The sequence below is a fragment of the Protopterus annectens genome, chromosome 7.part0, assembly GCF_019279795.1.
Source record: "Protopterus annectens isolate FY-2018-M chromosome 7.part0, PAN1.0, whole genome shotgun sequence".
Taxonomy (NCBI): Eukaryota; Metazoa; Chordata; order Ceratodontiformes; family Protopteridae; genus Protopterus; species Protopterus annectens.
In genome coordinates this window covers 1,101,397,750-1,101,418,750 of record NC_056739.1, presented here as the reverse complement: position 1 = coordinate 1,101,418,750, position 21,001 = coordinate 1,101,397,750, and positions in this window count along the sequence as shown.

Here is a 21,001-nt window from a genome sequence, read left to right as displayed (position 1 = left end):
CAAGAACTGAACAAATGCAAACCAGACATCAAAATAACTGGCAAGTTTTGAAACCTGTGAAATATTTTTAGATGTATTTATAGTCAGATGTTTAGAAATTGAAACATACCTAAGCAATGTGAGTTCTTGAGTAACTGAGGCACAAAAAGATTTAGACAGCTCCATGTAAAATGTCCATTAGCATGCTACCAATACAAAACCCTGCTTTGTGAATGTGTAATTATTACATTACTGCTACTAATGATACTTTTCTACACAAGATCTATGTGCACGTTACAAAGTGAACCTTACTGGCTCAACTCCTACTTCTGAGGAAACTACACTGCCATGAGCACAAACCACATTATATCATTACATTTGCATTTGCTTGGTATAACTTGTATCTGAGGCGGTGAAAAGGACAATACAGGATTGCATGGCTCTGTAGTCTCAATGAAAAGATTGTTCATATCATCTGACACACGACTGTGGTACTGGTGTTCTAGTGCTGCTTGAATAAAGCAGAATGCATGTACAGTGTAAGACAGGTGACATAGAAATGAAAGAAAAACTTGTGTATGCCCAGTGGAGCAGAGAAAATAAAGTTGACAATCATCCATACAGCAATGATAATAGGGCCACAGTAACTGAAAACAAGCAACCTGAGCAGCAAATAGAGAACAAAGCACATAATCAAGAATTATGTGAAATGAACATAAACACAAATGCATGGATCATGCTATCCCAAGCAGAACCAAGACGATATCCTCCAAAAAAGGAAGCCAATCTGGTGGTCCCCTGCCATAAACAAACTTTACAACAGAAGGAGCAAACTGTTGCAAAAGAGAGTAAAATCCCATGGGTGGAGAAGGTCCCTGGTCACCCTCAGTAAAAAGCTAAGATCCCTTATAAGATCCTCCAAAGCTAGCTATGAAAACTAAATCACCACTGATTCTAAGGACAACCACAAAGCATTCTATAGCTATGTCAGGAACCTCAATGGCAACACCCAGATCTGCTCTGAGTTACAGCACAATGGCACGAAAATTACAGAATCAACTGATATTGTCAACATCCTGGCAGATAGGTTCAGTGCTAACTTTACCCCCCCTCACCCCCTAAAGGGCCCATATCTATACAGGAAGAATGCAGAGTCTCTGTAATCACAACTACGCAGGTAAAAGCTGCACTCTCTAAAGCCAAAAACACAGCATCCATGGGACTGGACAACATCCCAGGCTGCATTTTACACAAACTTCAGAATGAACTGGCTCCCCACCTAAGCACCATGTTCAATCATAGCGACACAAATCAGGCTTTGTGCCCACTGAATTGCACACAGCAACAGTTATCCCACTCCACAAAGGGGGAGCCACCACTGATTCCGGGAACTATTGCCCTATTAGCCTGATGAGCCTGGTCTGTAAGGCCATGGAATGTATCATTGTGGAACTCACAAACAAAGACACTGGTAACCTCCAAACTCTGGACCCTACCCAGTTTGGGTTTGTGAAAGGCAGATCATGCCTCCTGAATCTGATCGACGTCTTTGAGGCAGTCACCAAAGCTGTACACGAGGGTAAGGTAGTTCACACAGTCTATCTTGACCTTGCCAGGGCTTTCGACATCATCCCCCATTCTAGAATTATAGATAAACTCACTAAACTAGGTATAAATCCTTACATCACAAGATGGGTTGCCAACTGGCTCACTGACAGAACCCACACTGTAGAAGTTGTAGACTCCAAATCTGACTTCAAACCAGTGACAAGTGGAGTACCACATGGTTCAGTCTTGGGACCTCTCCTGTTTGGTATCTACTTCTCTGAAGTACAGGCTAACACAGAAGGCCTTTGGCTAATGAAGTTTGCAGATGACTGCAACACCATATAGTAGATAACATGGCATGGAAGATGAGAGAGCGCTAAGGACCAAACACAGCAACAGCAAACACAGAATAAAGGAGAGTGTAATACACTGTTTCACAAACAGTAAAGTGCACTACCACACTAGGACAGGGACTGAATGCTCACACAGTAAAAGGATGCAACATCAAGGATAAAGGATAACACTGACCTCAGACAAGTTTCATACAGTTTCCAAAAAGGCTGAAAACAAACAGTTTTCTGTTTCCATATATGCTGTTCCACAGGCTCAAAAGCTTGCAAATGCCCTACAGCAGTGTATGTGTTCACACAAATTATCACACAATCCCTGTTCTGAAGTACTATATGAAATTTCACAGAAAAAGTATTATAAATTCCACAGACTGTCTAATTTACTAAGATACTAAGGTATCTCACTGCAGTTCACAGGCACAAGCACTAGCAATCTATTGGTTTGCAGCACAGGGTTACCCCCAAATAGTCTTCAGGTGTAGGCAGTGAACTAGACAGAGAATCCTTCAAAAAGCTTTGCATCAGCTACCATAGTCTGCAGTGTGAAAGTCTCATAGTAGTTTATAACTGTGTTCTATGCAAACCTTAGTACATGGAGATACACAGGACATAATAATACACTGTGGAGTGCCAGAACACCATGTCAAGGGGGGTCATTAAGTACTTAAGTGATACCCTATGGCTCTTATGAAGTTGATACATTTGCATGTGTCACAGGCAGTCAGTATTGTGACCAGTCCTTCAGTTCTCTTCTTCCAATGCCATTTCTTTGGAGATTACAGCTGACCATGTCTCAAATGACCACAGTCATTTTAAGGAGGGCCACAGAGTGGCTATTCAGGGCAATACAGCTGCTTGTGCTAGCCTTCAACAGATTTTTGTGTCTTTGGAAGTTCCAGGAGCATTAGATCATGTGCTGACCTGAAGTAAGGATCTCATACCCATAACAATTCTTATACTTCTTCAGCCTACCCAGCTAATAGATTTCTGCACACCAGTTAAAAAGGGGTATGAGCAGATCCAACTTCACAGTACCCTGCATGTGGACGTTGTTATGGGTGACACTGCATAAGAGGAATACAAGTGCAAACAGCTGTTTAACAAATTGCACATTTTGACCACAGATCCAGCACTTGCACACAGCATAAAGGATCTGGTAAAGGTGACATAGGCATCTCTATGGAACTGACATAAGAAAATGGTGTGCTGTGGACTTGTTTGATACATGTAAAGTTTACCATAACTAATGTTGGCTACAGCCTGGCATGCATCAAAGCGGTAGTGTCCAGATTCGATCCAAAAAGGGTGTCATGTGATGTCCTGTTCTCCTGTGACATCAGTGCATAAACCAGTAGCATGAATTGACTGCTTCTAGAGTAGCTTCAAAGCATGTGCACAGTATATAGTCACTGAATTATGACTGACTTCACTGAGAAAGTCCCATTCATTAGCCACATATCCATATTTGATAGAGCCACCATATTCTGGTGCATTGTGATTACCACTATCTGATTTCAGACATCACCCTCTCCCAGAGCTGGATCTAGCACTAGGTAACTTAGGCAACTGCTGAGGGCTTGCTGGCTGGGGGGCCCTGGCCACAAAATTAAAGTGATTTAAAAAAGTAAAATGTTTCTCTCTGTAGCACAATTAAAAAAAAAATTCCCTCTGTAGTATTTCTTTCTTGTCTGCCTCCATCTTTTCCAGCCAATGCAGACACATGCAGCAATGCATGAGAAACAAACAGTAAGCGTTTTGAGAATTGCTGAGGGGAACTTGCTACCATGTGTGTATGTGTGAGTTTGTGTGTGTGAAATGCCCTAGTTAGAGAGGGCAGGTTATTTGATTAACTTGCTCAGAATTAAATGCTGTACTTTAACTACACGAGACAAGATCCTTAATCCTTTACACCAACTATCATACCCTTACAGATAGATTGTCATTGGAGCTGGTTAAAATGTTTTGAAATAGGTACTTTTGTGATTTATTGGTTAATACATTTTGCTTCCCTGGAACGGAAAAAATGTTTGAAACTACAAACTTAAAATGCACTATAATAAATGTTGCTTTATTTAACAACAAATGCTTTAAATCAGGAGGGTGACTCAAATAACACATGCATTTCTGCATTGTCCTAAAAATTTATGCAGACCCCTATGGTTTGAAAACAGCCCAGGGACCAATGTACACTTAATCCACCACTGGCCGGGTGCATTTTCAATGAATGTGAGTTTCAGATGCATTTCAATGACTGTGAGTTTCAAAATTAGAGAAGTTAACTATTGCTCATGCCAAGTTTGTTTACAATTTGCAACTGTTTTGTTTAGCAAATGGCCATTAATGTTACTGCTATAGATTTTGAAAGCAGTGTTAGGAGCTCAACAGATAGTACACTTATGTTTGGTGCAGAAGGCTGTGGATTCTACTCCCACATCATGTAAGTGGATTTCTGACAGTACAGTATGGGGGGGGGGGGTGCTGGACCACTGAGTATGTCGTCCTTCGGATGAGATGTTAAACTGAGGTCCCATCTGCCTGCTTTGAAAGTAGGTGCTGTGAGATCTTTTACATCCACCTGAGCTATCAAAAATAGTAGGGAGAAGTTATCCAATGCCCCGGCCAAATTTCTTGTAGTAGTATAAATACCACCAAGGGTCTGACCTGAAAAGAGGCTACTAACCTAGTGCGACTAACCTGGCCGAAGGATAAAAAAATTAAAAGATTTAAATTAAATCCACATCTCTGTCTTAATTTCAAAAGTAAAGAAGAAAATTGTATGCAGACTGACAGTTCTGAACAGTTTTTATGGTAATTGGGGGGGGGTGAGACAAGTAAAGGAACAATGGAATGGCTAATCGGGAAGCCCAGTTCATTGCCCTACCTAAGTCCCCATTTCACCATGATTCAGCTCTGCCCTCAGCCATATGTTACACAAAGGGGATTATAACCTTAAATACCATATTTGCCTCCATCATCACATTCAGCAGCAGGTACATCTTGTCCATCTGGCCAATATAAGTAACATATTGCTATTATAATATATATAGATATATGTGTGTGTGTGTGTGTGTGTGTGTGTGTGTGTGCGTGTGTATATATATATATATATATATATATATATATATATATATTTATATATAGGTTTCCTATCAAAATGTAGAATGGCAGTTACACAAAACTTGGATGGTCAAAAGTATGGTTCCAATTCAAATCCACATTCTGACTGGAGATCCTACAGCAGAGGAGATCTTGAGATTTATCCTTTTCCTCACTGTAGTGCAATCTTGGAGTTTGTATATATAATATGCAGGGGATGTGGGGTGCGCAGGAGGGCTTGCCCCTGTAGAACATTAGTAGGAAATCACCAGAAGGTAACCTAGGTAATGTCGATAATATCAAAGTGTGAATTATTGACATCACTGCTGTCGTCATTTTGATTAAATAACTTTTTATTTTTTACATTTATTTTCAACTAAGTGATTACTTGCATAACTGTACTTCCTGATTTTAATAGTAAACTTCTATATTTTTGTATTATATACAATATATAATATGGGAGCATCTTGCACCATCCCTTGTGTATCTTTATCATTTGCTAGGTCTGACCATAAAGCAGTCTCCTTCAAAATGAAACTGAAAACTGAGATCCCTTCCACCCAAGGCACCTTCAGAAGTTTAAGACAAACTAGCTACTCCTAAATGACACAGTTATTTTATTTTTTTACTTTAAGTTCCATACGATAAAACTGATTTTATAGATTAGAGTTGTATCAGCTACTTAATTTTCCACAGTATATATATATATTTATATGTTTATATATTTATATATGCATGTACATAATTGTAGCATCCAAACAAAAAAGAGATTTTCAGGGTAGGCCAGGAGGAGGAGTGTAAGCGATGAGAAGGAGAAGGACAGGAAAGGGGGAAACAGGTACCCCAGTTCTTTAATAATATAGAATGCAGACCTGTGGGTATGGACAGGAAGGGTACAAGGTGAAGATGATTATCCAACCCTCTCAACAACGTACAGCATATCAACTGTGCTTCATTTGTGATGGATGAGAGATGTACAATACATCTCACAGTGATTTCACAGGAAAGAGGATATGATTTTATCATGGCCTTAGTGGAGAGGTAAATACTTCCTTAATATTTATTGTAATAGCTCAGCTATTCATGGGCAGTAGGTTGAAAAACAGATGGATTATTTTAGCCTCGGTTATTGATAAATAATGCCTTAAAATCAGCATAAAGTAAATAAAATGCTTGAAAATAATCAGCAGGAACAGAAATACTACAATGAAAGAAACTCTACAAAAATAATACTTACAGACTGGAGACCAAGTGCAACATAAAGGTGTACAAATAGGCAGTAAAGCAGGTGAAACAAAATCATTTGTAAATTGTAGAGAAGAAGTTAAGCTGTATAAAAACGTAAACATTCATATAATACAAGGAAGTTCCAAGAAGCGTAGCAACCACAACTGTCACAACTAGCCTCATCGCAAAGAAACAAAAGCGAGATAGTTAAGAATCACAGAGAAAGGCCCCTGAAGTTATGCCTTCAGGTAAACATATAGTGCTACAGAGACTTCCTTTTTCCAAAAGGAAGACAAGATTTCCAGTGTAAATAGTCCTGTTAAATTCTTCAGATGTGGAAGACCACTAAAGATATCAGACAGATAGATTGACAGTCTGAGAGTTAATTATTCTGTGGAATGAAAACTTGCACTTATTAAAATGTTATATTAGCTTTTTAAAAGGAAATTTATTGTGTATGGGGTATGTTGGTTTAATACTAATGAGATAGCCACAGTGATTTTCAGGTCTTATGGCACACGCTTTCTTCTAGATGTGTTTCATTCTGAATGTACATCTTGATTAGGTTATACCACACATCCGGCATCTATGTCTTATTTATTGACCATCCTGACTCTTTACACATCTATCCTGTCAGTTTATTTATCATAGAGCATAAAGAATTAAATGCTACCATCTGGACAGTTTCTTTTCTATACTGACATACGGTATTCTGATATAAATTAAATGTTGCTATGACTTAGTAGTCACCCACCTAATCTGACACCACACTGTCCCCTTCATCATGCATCATGCACTGAATGACACCTTTCCATCTTTTCCGAACCACATAAAAAATAGTCACTCAGTGCTTTTGGCTAAGTTTGGACAATGAATTTAAGTACACAAGGTTCCTATCTCTACTTAAATGCTGGAGACAACCCACTAAAAACTTTCAATATGTAATCTGTCTAGTTTTATTGTATTTGTTTGAGAAATAGATAAAGATGTGTACATACTTAAATGGTCAAAATTTAAAATTATGTATGTTCATATTATATGTGTTTTGTATTATGTATGTTCATATTATATGTGTTTTGTATTATGTATGTTCATATTATATGTGTTTTGTATTATGTATGTTCATATTATATGTGTTTTGTATTATGTATGTTCATATTATATGTGTTTTGTATTATGTATGTTCATATTATATGTGTTTTGTATATCTGTACTGTTGTCCGCATGTACGATTTGGCAAAATTTTATGCCGGATGCCCTTCCTGACGTAACCCTCCCCATTTATCCGGGCTTGGGACCACACAAAGAAATGCACTGGCTTGTACATCCCCAGTGGCTGGATTAATGAGAAGAAAATGGGTTAAAGGAGAAAAAGTGTTTTGGTACCGATTTTTAAGAATAAGGGTGATGTGCAGAGCTGTAGCAACTACAGAGGGATTAAACTGATCAGTCACAGCATGAAGTTATGGGAAAGAGTAGTGGAAGCTAGGTTAAGAAGGGACATGATGATTAGGGATCAGCAGTATGGTTTCATGCCAGGAAAGAGCACTACAGATGCAATGTTTGCTCTGAGAGTGTTGATGGAGAATTACAGAAAAAGTCAGAAGGAGTTGTATTGTGTCTTTATGGATTTAGAAAAAGCATGACAGGGTTGCTAGAGAGGAGTTGTGGTTTTGTATGAGGAAGTCGGGAGTGTCAGAGAAGTATGTAAGAGTGGTACAGAATATGTACGAGGGTAGTGTGACAGCGATGAGGTCTGCAGTGGGAGTGACAGATGCATTTAAGGTGGAGGTGGGATTATATCAAGGATCGGCTCTGAGCCCTTTCTTATTAGCAATGGTGATGGACAGGTTGACAGACAAGATCAGACAGGAGTCCCCATGGACTATGATGTTTTCAGATGACATTGTGATCTGTAGTGAGAGTAGGGAACAGGTGGAGAAGAACCTGGAGAGGTGGAGATATGCTCTAGAGAGGAGAGGAATAAAGGTCAGCAGTACTAAGACAGAATATATGTGTGTGAATGAGAGGAAGGATAGAGGAATGGTGAGGATGCAGGGAGTAGAGGTAGCGAAGGTGGATGAGTTTAAATACTTGGGATCAACAGTTCAGAGTAATGGTGAGTGTGGAAGAGAGGTGAAGAAGAGAGTACAGGCAGGATGGAGTGGGTGGAGAAGAGTGTCAGGAGGGATTTGTGACAGACGAGTACCAGTAAGAGTGAAAGGGAAGGTCTTAAAGAGGGTAGTGAGACCAGCTATGTTATATGGGTTGGAGACAGTGGCATTGACAAGAAGGCAGGAGTCAGAGCTGGATGTGGCAGAGTTAAAGATGTTAAGATTTGCACTGGGTGTGATAAGGGTGGACAGGTTTAGGAATAAGTATATTAGAGGGTCAGCCCAGGTTGGAAGGTTTGAGACAAAGCCAGAGAGGCATGATTACTTTGCTTTGGACATGTGCTGAGGAGGGATGCAGAGTATATTGGGAAAAGATGCTAAGGATAAAGCTGCCAGGTTACAGGAAAAGAGGAAGGCCTAAGATAAGGTTTATGGATGTGGTGAGAGAGGACATGCAGGTGGTTGGTGTGACAGAGCAAGATGCAGAGGACAGGAAGAAATGGAAACAGATGATCCGCTGTGGCGACCACTAATGGGAACAGCCGAAAGAAGAAGATCTTATATGTGTTTTGTAATATATATGCTCATATTATATGTGTTTTGTAATATGTATGTTCATATTATATGTGTTTTGTAATATATATGTTCATATTATATGTGTTTTGTAATATGTATGTTCATATTATATGTGTTTTATAATACATATGTTCATATTATATGTTTTTTGTAATATGTATGCTCATATTATATGTGTTTTGTAATATATATGTTCATATTATATGTTTTGTAATATGTATGTTCATATTATATGTGTTTTGTAATATATATGTTCATATTATATGTGTTTTGTAATATATATGTTCATATGATATGTGTTTTGTAATATATATGTTCATATTATATGTGTTTTGTAATATGTATGTTCATATTATATGTGTTTTGTAATATGTATGTTCATACTATATGTGTTTGTAATATGTATGTTCATATGATATGTGCTTTCTCTACTGCTTAGGTACTTTGCATCATATTAAACTCTGTTGTACATTGTATTACATTATCTGAATTATGTTGTGTCCACTGTTGCTGTTATGACTGTCTGACTGAGTAGTGGCTAAAGAAAGGGTGCTGTACCAGCCCACCCACCTGCACAACAAACCAACAATAAATAAATAGAACTTATAAAACCACTCTCAGAAAAACAGAGTTCACGGTTAGGAAAAACCAGGAGCACTTAGGAAATGTCAGTGACTTAATACATTACTTTATACTGCAACAACCACCATTGGCAGTATATCGCAAGGCTCCTTAACAGTGACCTGTTGTTGATGGTAAGTGGAATCCCCACACTATGTGTGCCCACAACACAGTCATGGCAACTCACAGAGTGCGGACTTTAAATTTATTAGGCACCTCTGTTTCCTAGTTGCTGATCACTACCTGCTAATGACCTGAAGAATGCTGACAGTGCACAGAAGATGCTCTCAGTAAGCATGTCACAAAAAATGTTAGAAAAAATCAACATGATATTTCTCAGTACTCATTCAAGCTGCAAAGTATCTTCCTAAGGGGAGGTCATCTAAAATCTGACTTTAAATAAATAGAAAGTTATTTTGATTTTGAAAGTTGTGCGTCAGGCCTGGCAAGCCGGTACATAAAAATCAACTGCCAATTATTAGCTGACCGGAGTTCCGCTGTGGCGACCCCTAACCGGGAAAAGCCGAAAGACACAAACAAACAAACTTGGCCTTTAGAGAACATATGTAGCAACTTTACAGTTACAAAATGTAGAGCTTTGGTAAATCCTGACAAGGGGAAAGTAAAAGAGAGTAGAACCCCATCATCTCACTTTGATTATGGACTATGCCTTGTCTCTGATGAAACTGTGGTCAACACAAAAGGTCAGCAGATTATCTAAAACAGGGCCAATCAACTTATTGTATGCACATCTGGAAAACAGCATAATAGCTTCCTCCTTCGTAGACTCAACTGGCTGTGCATAAAGAATTGAGCAGCACTGATTGTACTCTTTAACATTCTAAGTAACTGGTTATTTTGCCTAAATGTTGCTCTGTCTCATGTTTTTTTTTAAATTAGTACTTCTTTGCCTCACTTTTATTATGTTTTAGGGTCTCATGAGATTATTTAAACTGTTCAGCCAAGAGACTGCCTTGAAGACAGGACTTACTTTTGCTCGTTGTCTCAATATCAAAAGGCTGATCTCAAGTTGTATGAGAACACAATGCTGAAATATTAATAAGAGGTTTACGAAGGTAAATGTGCTTTTCCAATAAAGAATTAGTTAATTTTAGTACTGAATGTTTATCTGATCTCCCATTCATAACTATGATGGGGGGGGGGGGGTATTGTCCACCTGTTGTTGTGTAAACATTCCCATCCCATTCCACAGGTACATGTCACAACTGCAGTTCTCATCCTCTTACTTGTAAAACAAAGAACAAAGCCAAGCAGAAACCCATAATTCAAAGTGGAAAGGGATGATGATTATGATGATAATGAAATGGGGGGGCTCAAGAAACAAGAAGAGACTGGGATTTTGGATGCATATCCTTAAGAAGAATAACAATAACCATACAGAATATTATATTCATAAATTAGCAGAAGGTATTCTAAGAACTAACCCAACATAGAAATGGGGAAAGGAGATTCTGTCGATAGATATGACTGCAATTAGGGAGACAAGACAGACAATAGGCAAGAGGGGGCTGGAATTTATTGGAGAAAACTGGCAAAAGAACCAAGGTACTGGGAGCAAATAATTACAGAGGGAAAGGTAATAGAATGGGAAGAGGCCAAGAATTTATTTGGACTACAGACTAGATATTGCCTTCCCTATCAAGGATTGATATCAGACTATAGGCAAAGAGAAAGAAATAGGGGGATCCTAAGCAAACGACCAGCACTGATATAGTTTTCAGTAGAATCCAGAACAGAAGCTGCTGCTAAAAAGAAGTAATTAGAAGAGCATAGAAAATATTGCATGGTAACTATAAGAATCAATCATAATAGGTTAGAAAGGAGTGGGAAGATAGATTGGATAAGCAATTCACAAAGAAACAATGAGAGGAAGTATGCATGTCTTCCAAAAAATGCAACAAAGTCTAGAAGATTTAAGATTTTTGCTTGGAAGTTTTTACATAGGTATTTTTATACCACAAGTAGATTGCAAATAATTTTTTCTCAGGTAGACAGCAAATGATGGAGGTGTGATGGGAAAGGAAGAGGTAATTGGGAACGAATTTTCTGGGAGTGTAATGACTTGACAGACTTTAAAGATTCCCTGCTGACTGCTCTATCAGAAATACTGGGTTAGCAAACTGGTGTAACTAAGGAAATGATTTTTTGAGCTATGATACAGAATTGGAATTGTCTAGACATAGTAAGGCCTTGCCGAGTCTAATTATGGAGGCTGACAAAAAACAATTACTAAAAAATGGAAATCAAAGTCTAAACCAATGGTACTAGAAGTAGTGAATATAGTAACAGAGATAAAACAACTGGAACTGGGATCTTTAGAAAAGGGTTGGAGCAAATTACATCGAAAAAATAGAATTTGTGGGAACAATACACGCACAGGAGGAAATAGGTTTAAAAGAAGACAGGATTTGAATGAGCTATGTAAAGTCTGACTGACAATGACTGTATAGGTTATAAGTGATGGTATAATGTTTGCAACTAAAATTATACCACTATTGTCTGTGATGTATAATGTTTGCAAATAAAATTATGCCAGTATGGTTTGTTTGCATTTATATAAATGTATGATTGTCTATGTCATATGTGATCATTTTAAATTTTAAAAGCCAAAAAATCTGAATCAACGGCCCAAAATCATAGGTTTATGGGTAAGTACTAGGCTAGCTGCCCTTGAGGGCCATTTTAAGTCTAATCAATTTCCCTTTTTTTATACTCAAGTTAACTTTAATCGCATCATCATTAATTATATATCACTCCTAATGAGAATAACTGGAATCATACACCTATTAATTTGGGGGGAACCATGCATAGAATAAAGTATTTACGAGCTGCCTCTGTCCATTAGTAGTACAGGGGGCAGTCCTGGGGTAAATTTTTGTTTCCCATCCATACAGCCAGGTTGCACTTGAATATAGACAGGAATGAACTTTATTTTATGTGGCTGGGAAGTCGGTTTCAGAGCAGCTATATTCTCTGTGAGATATACCTCCCCCTCCAAACCTTTCTATTGAGGTTTTAGAAGAGGTTTACATCTCTAGACCAATTATTTCTGATGCCATTTGACTTGCTGATGTGCAGTAAATCCATCAGTACTGAGTCAGAGGATGCCTTGTATTCCAGACACAGATCACCTCTCAGTAGTCTGTAGGATACAGAGTATAGTGACAGAGCTTCGGGTCAGTCCATGTAGTTTAGGCCTTGTATCCATTTAGTAAGGTATCTCTGTGTTCCAGCTGTTGCATGTGTTTAAACAGTTACATGCCAAAGGGGTCATTATATTCAATAAAAGCCCAATGAGGTCTAAGTAAACGTTGAGTAAAGAGGGACAATGACATCCCTAGATCTAGACACAATCCCTTTGTTTATAAGCTGTGCAGTATGAAAGGACTTTCTTACAACAATGAACAAATGTTGGTGAAAGTCACTGCCCACAGAAGTTCCCAAATCCCGAACAACTGGGTCAACTCTTATGGACATATTGTCACTCTGGTAGTTCCCTGGGGTACAGGACTCCCCAAAGGATACAGTAATGCACTTTTTGGAATTTGGTTTCAGTCAGTGATTTTGGCAACAGTTATTTATTTGGACAAACCCTCCAGCAAGATGGCTAAGTCATTTGGGGATTCAATGACTATTCCTAGCTTGCAGTCATCTGCAGACTTAGTCAACCCAGAGCCCTTTGGTACTGGCTTTTACTTCAGAAAGTAGATGCCAAACAGGAGAGCTCCCAGCACAGAACCCTGGAGAACTCCACTGGTGACTGGTCTCTCTGTGGAAGTACCTTTCTCTATTTTGATTTCCTGCATTCTATCTGTGAGTCAGGTAGCAATCCAATGGGTGACACGGGTTTATCTAGCTTTTCTTTTATGTCTGACTGGGGAATTGTGTCAAAAGGTTTAACCAGATTGACGTATGCGGTGTGCACTGTTTTGCCTTCATCCACTGCTTTGGTGACCTTTTAAAAAAATCCATCAGGTTGAGTACAGATGACTTGCCCTTCACAAATCCAAACTGAAGATGGGTCCAGTGTTTGGAGGTTGCCTATGTCCTGACTGATTAGTTCCAGAATAAGTCTTTCCAAGGCTTTATATATGAGGCTGGTCAGGTTTACAGATCTATAATTGCCTTAGTCTGGGGAGGGTCCTCCCTTATGCAGGTGAATGACTGCAGTTGTCCTCTATTCACTTGTTAAACCTGCATGAAGGCTGAGATTGAACAGTGTTGTTAGGGGTGTGGCTAATTCTTGCTTCATGCTCTTAAAGATGCATCCAGGGATATTGTCAGAAACCATCAATGCAGTATTTTTAGCTTTTGCTAGCAATTTTATGACTTGATCTTGTGTGATAGCTGGAGATGATCCAGTCTCAGGTGTATTTTGAGGAATAGATGGCAGGAAGAGATTAGTAAATCAAAATAATTTATGTTTAATATTCTCTCTACTCACAAAGAAAAAGAATGATAAAATACAAGGATTTGTATTAATGTACATTTTCAAAAAAATTAGATAACTGTAACCGCAGTTCATGACAAAAGAGCCCTCGTTGTATTGTCACAAAATAATTTTATGAGAAATGAAGGCAAATTATAAGATGAAATAAGGGGTATTTGGGAGGTATGGTCATGACTAAATGGGACTGAATTGATGTATAAATGTAATCCACTAGTTAACGTACAGTTTAGCAACTGAATTTTCATGGATTAGAAAGCCTTGCTACTGACTGTAAAGTAACTGAGACTTATAAAATGCTAGATGCATTGTCAGACACAGTAACTCAAAGGACCTGTGAGCTCACAGAGCAGGATTTGATTAGTTTAACCATCGGCAAAAGTACTGTCCAGCTGTGTTCGTGCCTCAAGGGTGGTGCTGTTGTCTTTAGCAGCTGATGTACCAGTGAGTCTTTTTCAGAATTTCATTTCTTAAGAATACATTACAATTTATTACATCAGTCATTTTATTTTTCACTTTCAGAGTCTATGTTCTTTCTCAGAACTTACTTAGCATAACCAAGAACTCAAGATTTTCCCTGGAGGGTTGCTAGTACATTATAAGAGGCCTGTACTCCAAAGTAGACTGTTTCCCATAATTTCAAAGCAATCTACTGGGGATATTCCATAGATGACACCACACTATTCTAATGCAAGTCTATAAGGTACAAATCTGCTTTGAGCAAAACTCGGCCATCTCCACAAAGTAAAGATCATAGCAGTTGGCATAAGTAGACAGTCAGCAAAGAAAGAGTGGAGCAGAAAACCGCCTGAGAATTCACTCCTCTAGAGGTATGATAAACAATGAAATGATGCAACCCACCGCACAAGCCTTCTAAGCACTTAGCCCATACAGACCAACTGACCTTTGTCCACAGCATAGCCCAAGAGCACAATGTTCTTATTATTTTGTCAGCTATGCTAACAGAACAAAAACAGTACAATAGTCTTAGGATATTTGCTTATCAGATTTCATTCTGAAACATAGGTCACTGAAAATCAAAAATCAAACATTGCCTACCCAGCCTAATGTTAGGTTCGCTTTTTGTGTATATAGGCATAGAAAACATGACTGAATAACAAATTGTCATCTTTGTTGTTTTACTGGATCAGCAATGAACAAAGTCGAAGGTATAATAAGTCATGCCTTAAATGGCCTTATTTTATTTCAGACTTAGGTTATCGACAGACAAGAAAAATGTTGTGTATGTTTTTCATAGTTCTGCATTTTATTTTATTAGCTGTACAGCTTCTGATAAATTTAAAGCTATCTGATAAAAGGTTTGTTTGCCTGTTTGTCTGACTGTCTATTTGCTCTTTGCCTAGCTATTTGTTTATTACCAGGTAGATGAACTGCCCAAAAACCCTTTTCAGACAGAAAACAAAAATCTTGGACCAACAGCAAATTTATTTGAATTATAAATATTTGCAAAATCCATATTAGGACTGCATGCATTGTCAGCTTACAGTCTCATGATAAAGAGCAATATACTGTGGACCAGAGTCTTAATTTTAACAGGTTTTGAATTTACAAGCAGATATGAGGCCACTTTCAAAAGATGCTCACGAATGTAACACACTCTGCATGAAAAAATATTCATCATATTGTCTTTCTACATAAGAAAAAAGGAAGTGTTATTTAACCTATGAATTTGTTTCTGAAGTATCCGAACCATTGAGTGTGTGTGTGAATTTGTTTCTGCAGTATCCGAACCATTGAGTGTGTGTGTGTGTGTGTGTGTGTGTGTGTGTGTGTGTGTGTGTGTGTGTGTGTGTGTGTGTGTGTGTGTGTGTGTGTGTGTGTGTGTGTGTGTGTGTGTGTGTGTGTGTGTGTGCATTTATGAGCAGTTTTTTATGCCTCATAATGTTTGCAAGCAGTTTTTGGTTTAAACTGCATGGAGAATTAAGAATGTTTTGTATGGACTTTACTGCTCAAAAGCAACATCAGTATAAAGTGTGATGTGCAGACTACTGAAAATGCATAAGTCATATCATGGTAAATGATGTTTGTTAGTTTTGGCAAACATGGGTGGAAGTGTAATATAAGACCATGAGTCTAGTCAAAGAGTAAATGTCACTTGAACTAAGCATTGCAGGTGTAGTGAAGCACTCATCTACCATGGGGTTCAACATGGCAGGTACAGTACTATTCTTGCAGGGAAGATTTAGGAGCACATAAAGCATTCTTCTAACCCCTTCTGGATGACAGCCATAAAAAATGGCTTTTACTTCTATTTTATTGTTTCCTCAAATAATGGGAGAAGGGATGATGAAATGGGCCAGTAGGGATAGGGAGATGATAGGGACAATGGTCATGAGAGAGGGACAAAATGGTATAGTTGGAGCAGTGGGCATGCTATTATTTATTTATTAACTTATTTATTTATGAAAAGATGACAAAAAAGGTTCACTTGTTAACCAGGTCAATGAGACAGTGCAAACACAGCATGGTTGACAGACAACATTTTATTTATTTATTTTATTTACCATTTGTTTACCGGGCGGCCAAGGTGGTGCAGTGGTTAGCATTGTCGCCTCACAGCAAGATGTTCTCTGGTTCGATGCCTTCTGTGCAGAGTCTGCATGTCCTCCCTGTGGTCGCGTGGGTTTTCTCCGGGTGCTCTGGTTTCCTCTCACATCCCAAAGACATGCTGCAGGTGGATTGGACACTCTAAATTGGCCCTAGGTGTGAGTGTGTGTGCCTTCTGTGAAAGGTTGGGCACCAGGCTGGCAACTCGACACTGTAAAACTTCACTGCCAATCATGAGCAGATAGGTGATCTGCTGTGGGCGACCCCTAACTGGAAAAAGCCAAAAGAAGAAGAAGATTTACCATTTGTTTACCAAGTTAGTCCAACTGGACACAAGGTGACCGTTTTCAGCGGAGGCCTGGGGAGAAAAGCTCCAGATACATAGTAAAAATAATAAAATATTATATAACTATAGTTATTTTGTACAAAGAGCATAGAACATATAAAAGGAGTCAAATCAGAGTTTTACAAATGGTGTGGCATACAGTGCTTAGAATACTGAGAAACAAATTAAACAAGATGTTATAGAACAAATATACAATTGTTTGAATATAAATTCAAAAGGAAGTTTCCATAGACAAACGGGGTCATAAATGAGAAATCATAACTATAAAGGTGGCCTAAACACCTGGTTCATACTGCTATGCACTAAGTGAAACTACACAGTATACCTGTGATCTAAGGGATGTTGGAAGTCAGGAACAGGTGAAATCACTCTGGTTCTGTACAGGAACATATCCAAGTTTTGAATAGGAGATCTTTTAGTAGGGATTTGGAAGCATGCTTACTATTTAGACATCTAATGTCAGGGGTAGAGCATTCCAGGCCTTAGCAACTGCATAGGAATAAAGAGATTGGCCTGAGCTATGTAAGCAATTGGTAACAGTCAGTAGGGCAGTGTTGGAAGATCTTAGCTGACGCACAGTATTATGGAAGGTGAGCAGACCAGAGAGGGCAGGTATTTTATTTGGTTGGTATAGCAGTTGATGGGTCAGGAGAAGTTGATTGCATTTTAGTAGGTTAGTGAGTTTTAACCATCCTAGCTGTCTTAGGGAGAGGCAATGTTGAGAATGAAACTTGGCACTGGTTACAAATTTTGAGATTTTATGGAAGCAGGCAAATAGTTTCAGAAGATCAAATTTGTTTAGGTTAGTTAGAACTGGGAAAGCGCATAGTAAAGTGGAGAGTAGATGGGTAAGAGAGCTAGTGATTCGGAATTCCTGTGAGAGGAAGCTCTTGCAAAGGTAGAGTGAACCTAGTTTTTTATGAACTTTGGCAATTGTTAGTGCTATATGTTTGTCAACTTTTGGGTTTTGGTCAATAGTTACACCTAGAAGCTTGGCTTGAGTTACTGGTGTGATAAGGGTATTGTTGGAGGATTTTATTGAGAATGGCGAGGTAGGGGTGAAAGTTTTGGATGGGTGGAAGATCATGAGTTGGGTCTTAGATGGGATTAATATGAACTTTTGAAGCCAAGAGTGCAGTGCAGTGCATCATGGGAGACTACAGATATAAGTAGGGTTACCACCTGTCCCACTTTGCGAGGGAGTCTTTGGGCAGTTGTGTCCTGACAAAAAATTGTAAAAATGGCAAATGTCCTGAGATTTTATGACAAAATTATTTCTTATATTTTATGTAATAGTTGCATAAAACAGTTATTCTGTATCTGAAATACCTAAATGTTATAAGAAACAGAATAAGCAACTAAAATGCTACAAGAATAAGCTTTTATTTAGGCAAAACAGTTAAGTTCTGTCCTTTGTACTGGCCGTGGGTATGTGTCAGCCTGTAAAATCTGATGTCTGTACCAAACATGTCCCACTTTGGCCATTTGAAAAGGTGGAAACCCTAGATATAAGTAAAGTTACATAGTGAGAGGCTACAGATATTGAAGTATTACTAATGATAAATCAGAAATATAACACATATAAAAAGCACCATCATTGAGATGTCAAGATTATACTTCTAGAAAGTAATTTGGAGAGTCTGTAAAAGGCTGTCTCCATATGTGTGAATAATGCTATGGAGAGCCTCACCTTGGAAAGTCAACATTATCATAAGAGTCTCCCTAAGAGAGGCATGTGCAGACCATTAGAGCAGCATGGTCTGTCAACCAAATCCTCCCAGGATGACAAATATTTTACCCATTCAAATGACACTGAAACTAAGCCAATTATTAAAGTTAATTATCTTCTGCGCATATTTTGGCATCATCCTTGGAGAAAGTAGAATGCTGCTCAATGCTATACCCAAAACAGCTTAGGACACATAGTCTAAGAGGTCCATCATGCCTCTCTTCATTAAACCCAGGAAGGTACATCTCAGGTAATTTACACCCACATAAACTATGACTGAATCATACTGGTATGTGTGGGTCAACAACCTGAGTGCATGTGTGATCTGGCAGATCCTGACCCCTAATAGGCAACTTACAGTGACTCTCCCTTTATTCAGCCTAGTGAGTGGAACATCTGTGTGTCTCACAATGGGGTATCCTATGACCAAAGTATTAGATGGTCTAGTGGTTTGCCTCATGGGTTTAGAAGCTGAGACATTGTGAAATGTTGCTGTATGTGTTGTGGTGGGTGTTATTTTAGTAGAGTGGTTTTGTGGTTGCATAACATACTTAATTTAAGTGCAATGTGTGAGAGGCTTTGGAGGTTTAGGAAGATTGCATTTAACAGTCTCAGCATACTTGGGTCTATGTGTTTGGTCAATACATTGTGTGGTGGGTATAGTGTGTCTATTTCTGACAACTTGTTTGGTATTATAAGTACTTGTATGTGATCCTTGCCTCCAGTGACATTGTCTAACCACATCACTTACATCCTATATTGCTTTGTTTAAGAATAAGGTGGTTGTCAGTAAACATGACACAATTGCTACATTGCCTTTGAATGTCCATATCCACCAAGCTGGCTGCAAAGATAGGAAAGTGCATATCCATGATTACAAATCCTTATTAAGTGATCTACAAGGGGATGATACAATAGGGGTCTACAGCTGGCTAGCTTGGGTAAGAATTAAGACTAAGATTAAACTCATGGGATAGTACTTATCAAAGTGCAAACTAGTTTAGCTTAGTGCAACTAAGTACTGAAAAATTCCAGAGGTAGTTTTATCGTACAATTCAATTTTAAGTGCCTGCATCAATACCAGACCCTGAAAACCATAACTGTGTGATGCCAGGCCTTGCACATACATGCCACCATTATACAGGCTCAGGAAACCAGTAAACAAACAAAATAGCCCTTTGCCCAATCATAATATGCATACTCTAAGATTTCCTCATTGATTTTCCCACAGAATGAGGCCAAGCTAATCTCCACTGCCACTATAGTGCACACCTAGGCCTTCTAACTTTAAATCACTGAAAGACCCAATAGGTGTAGTAAATAATCAACATAAACAATAAGTCAAGCAGCAAACACTTAAATAGGGGGGAATGGAGAATTAAACAGTTTAAATGCAGTGGTAAAAGGTAAAGTATTCTAACATGATTTAAAGTGAATTTTGCTCCTTCTCTCACTGGAAGCAAAAGAGTAGCACTAGTTCCAAGCTGTTTCCAGAGGAGTAATACTAACCCAGATGTTTATGGGTTAAATATACTAAACTATTGCCTTCTGTAAATCAAGGAGGTGGGACACTCTGTAATCCCATGTTATTTCTTCTTCTAATTCTAAATCAATGGTAATCCCATGCTATTTCTTCTAATTCTAAATCAATGCATGTCAAAAAAAGTGTTTTCACTAATGTGACAAATTTGGTTTCAGATAAGCATTTATAATGTATTTAGATCCTTCCTGACCTGCTATGGTGAATTGTACTAACATCTCCAGAAATTACTTGCTAAAATGCTATCAGTATAAGGAAAAGAATACTGTAACATGCATGCTGTTGAGTGTTACTTGTAATATCATGAATAATTATTATACTTAGCTTATATGTTCTGCGTTCAAAGAAATGTAAATGAAATACTTTGTGATGTACATTTTAAAGCTTAACTCTAAGGTTAAAAACAAGAGCAGTGTAATAAAAAATTGTGCTGAAGAAGGACTACATAGAAATGTTTATCTATCACCTCAAAAATGTGGATCTCTCATTTATGTCAGAAGGTACACTTCTGCAGAAATGGGTAGAAAATGGAAATAACTGCTTATGCAGCTTGTTCATATCAATGGTTTAGTACATGCATACCAGGTGGCTTAAATGTGTATATCCTTTATGTATCCCTGGCAATATTCATACATTAGTCTAGTGGAAAGGATGGGGGAAGGTGCCAGGTGTTGTAACACTGAAATGGTAGTTCCCTACACAGCATCACTTTCCTGGCTCCCCAGTGCCTGTTTCAGTCATGTGTGCAAAGATTTGTTTGTCTACAGATGACCACATGCCAAAACAACCTCTAGCTTTCTGAATCATGTACCAGTGGAGGTGTTATTAACATTGTTATT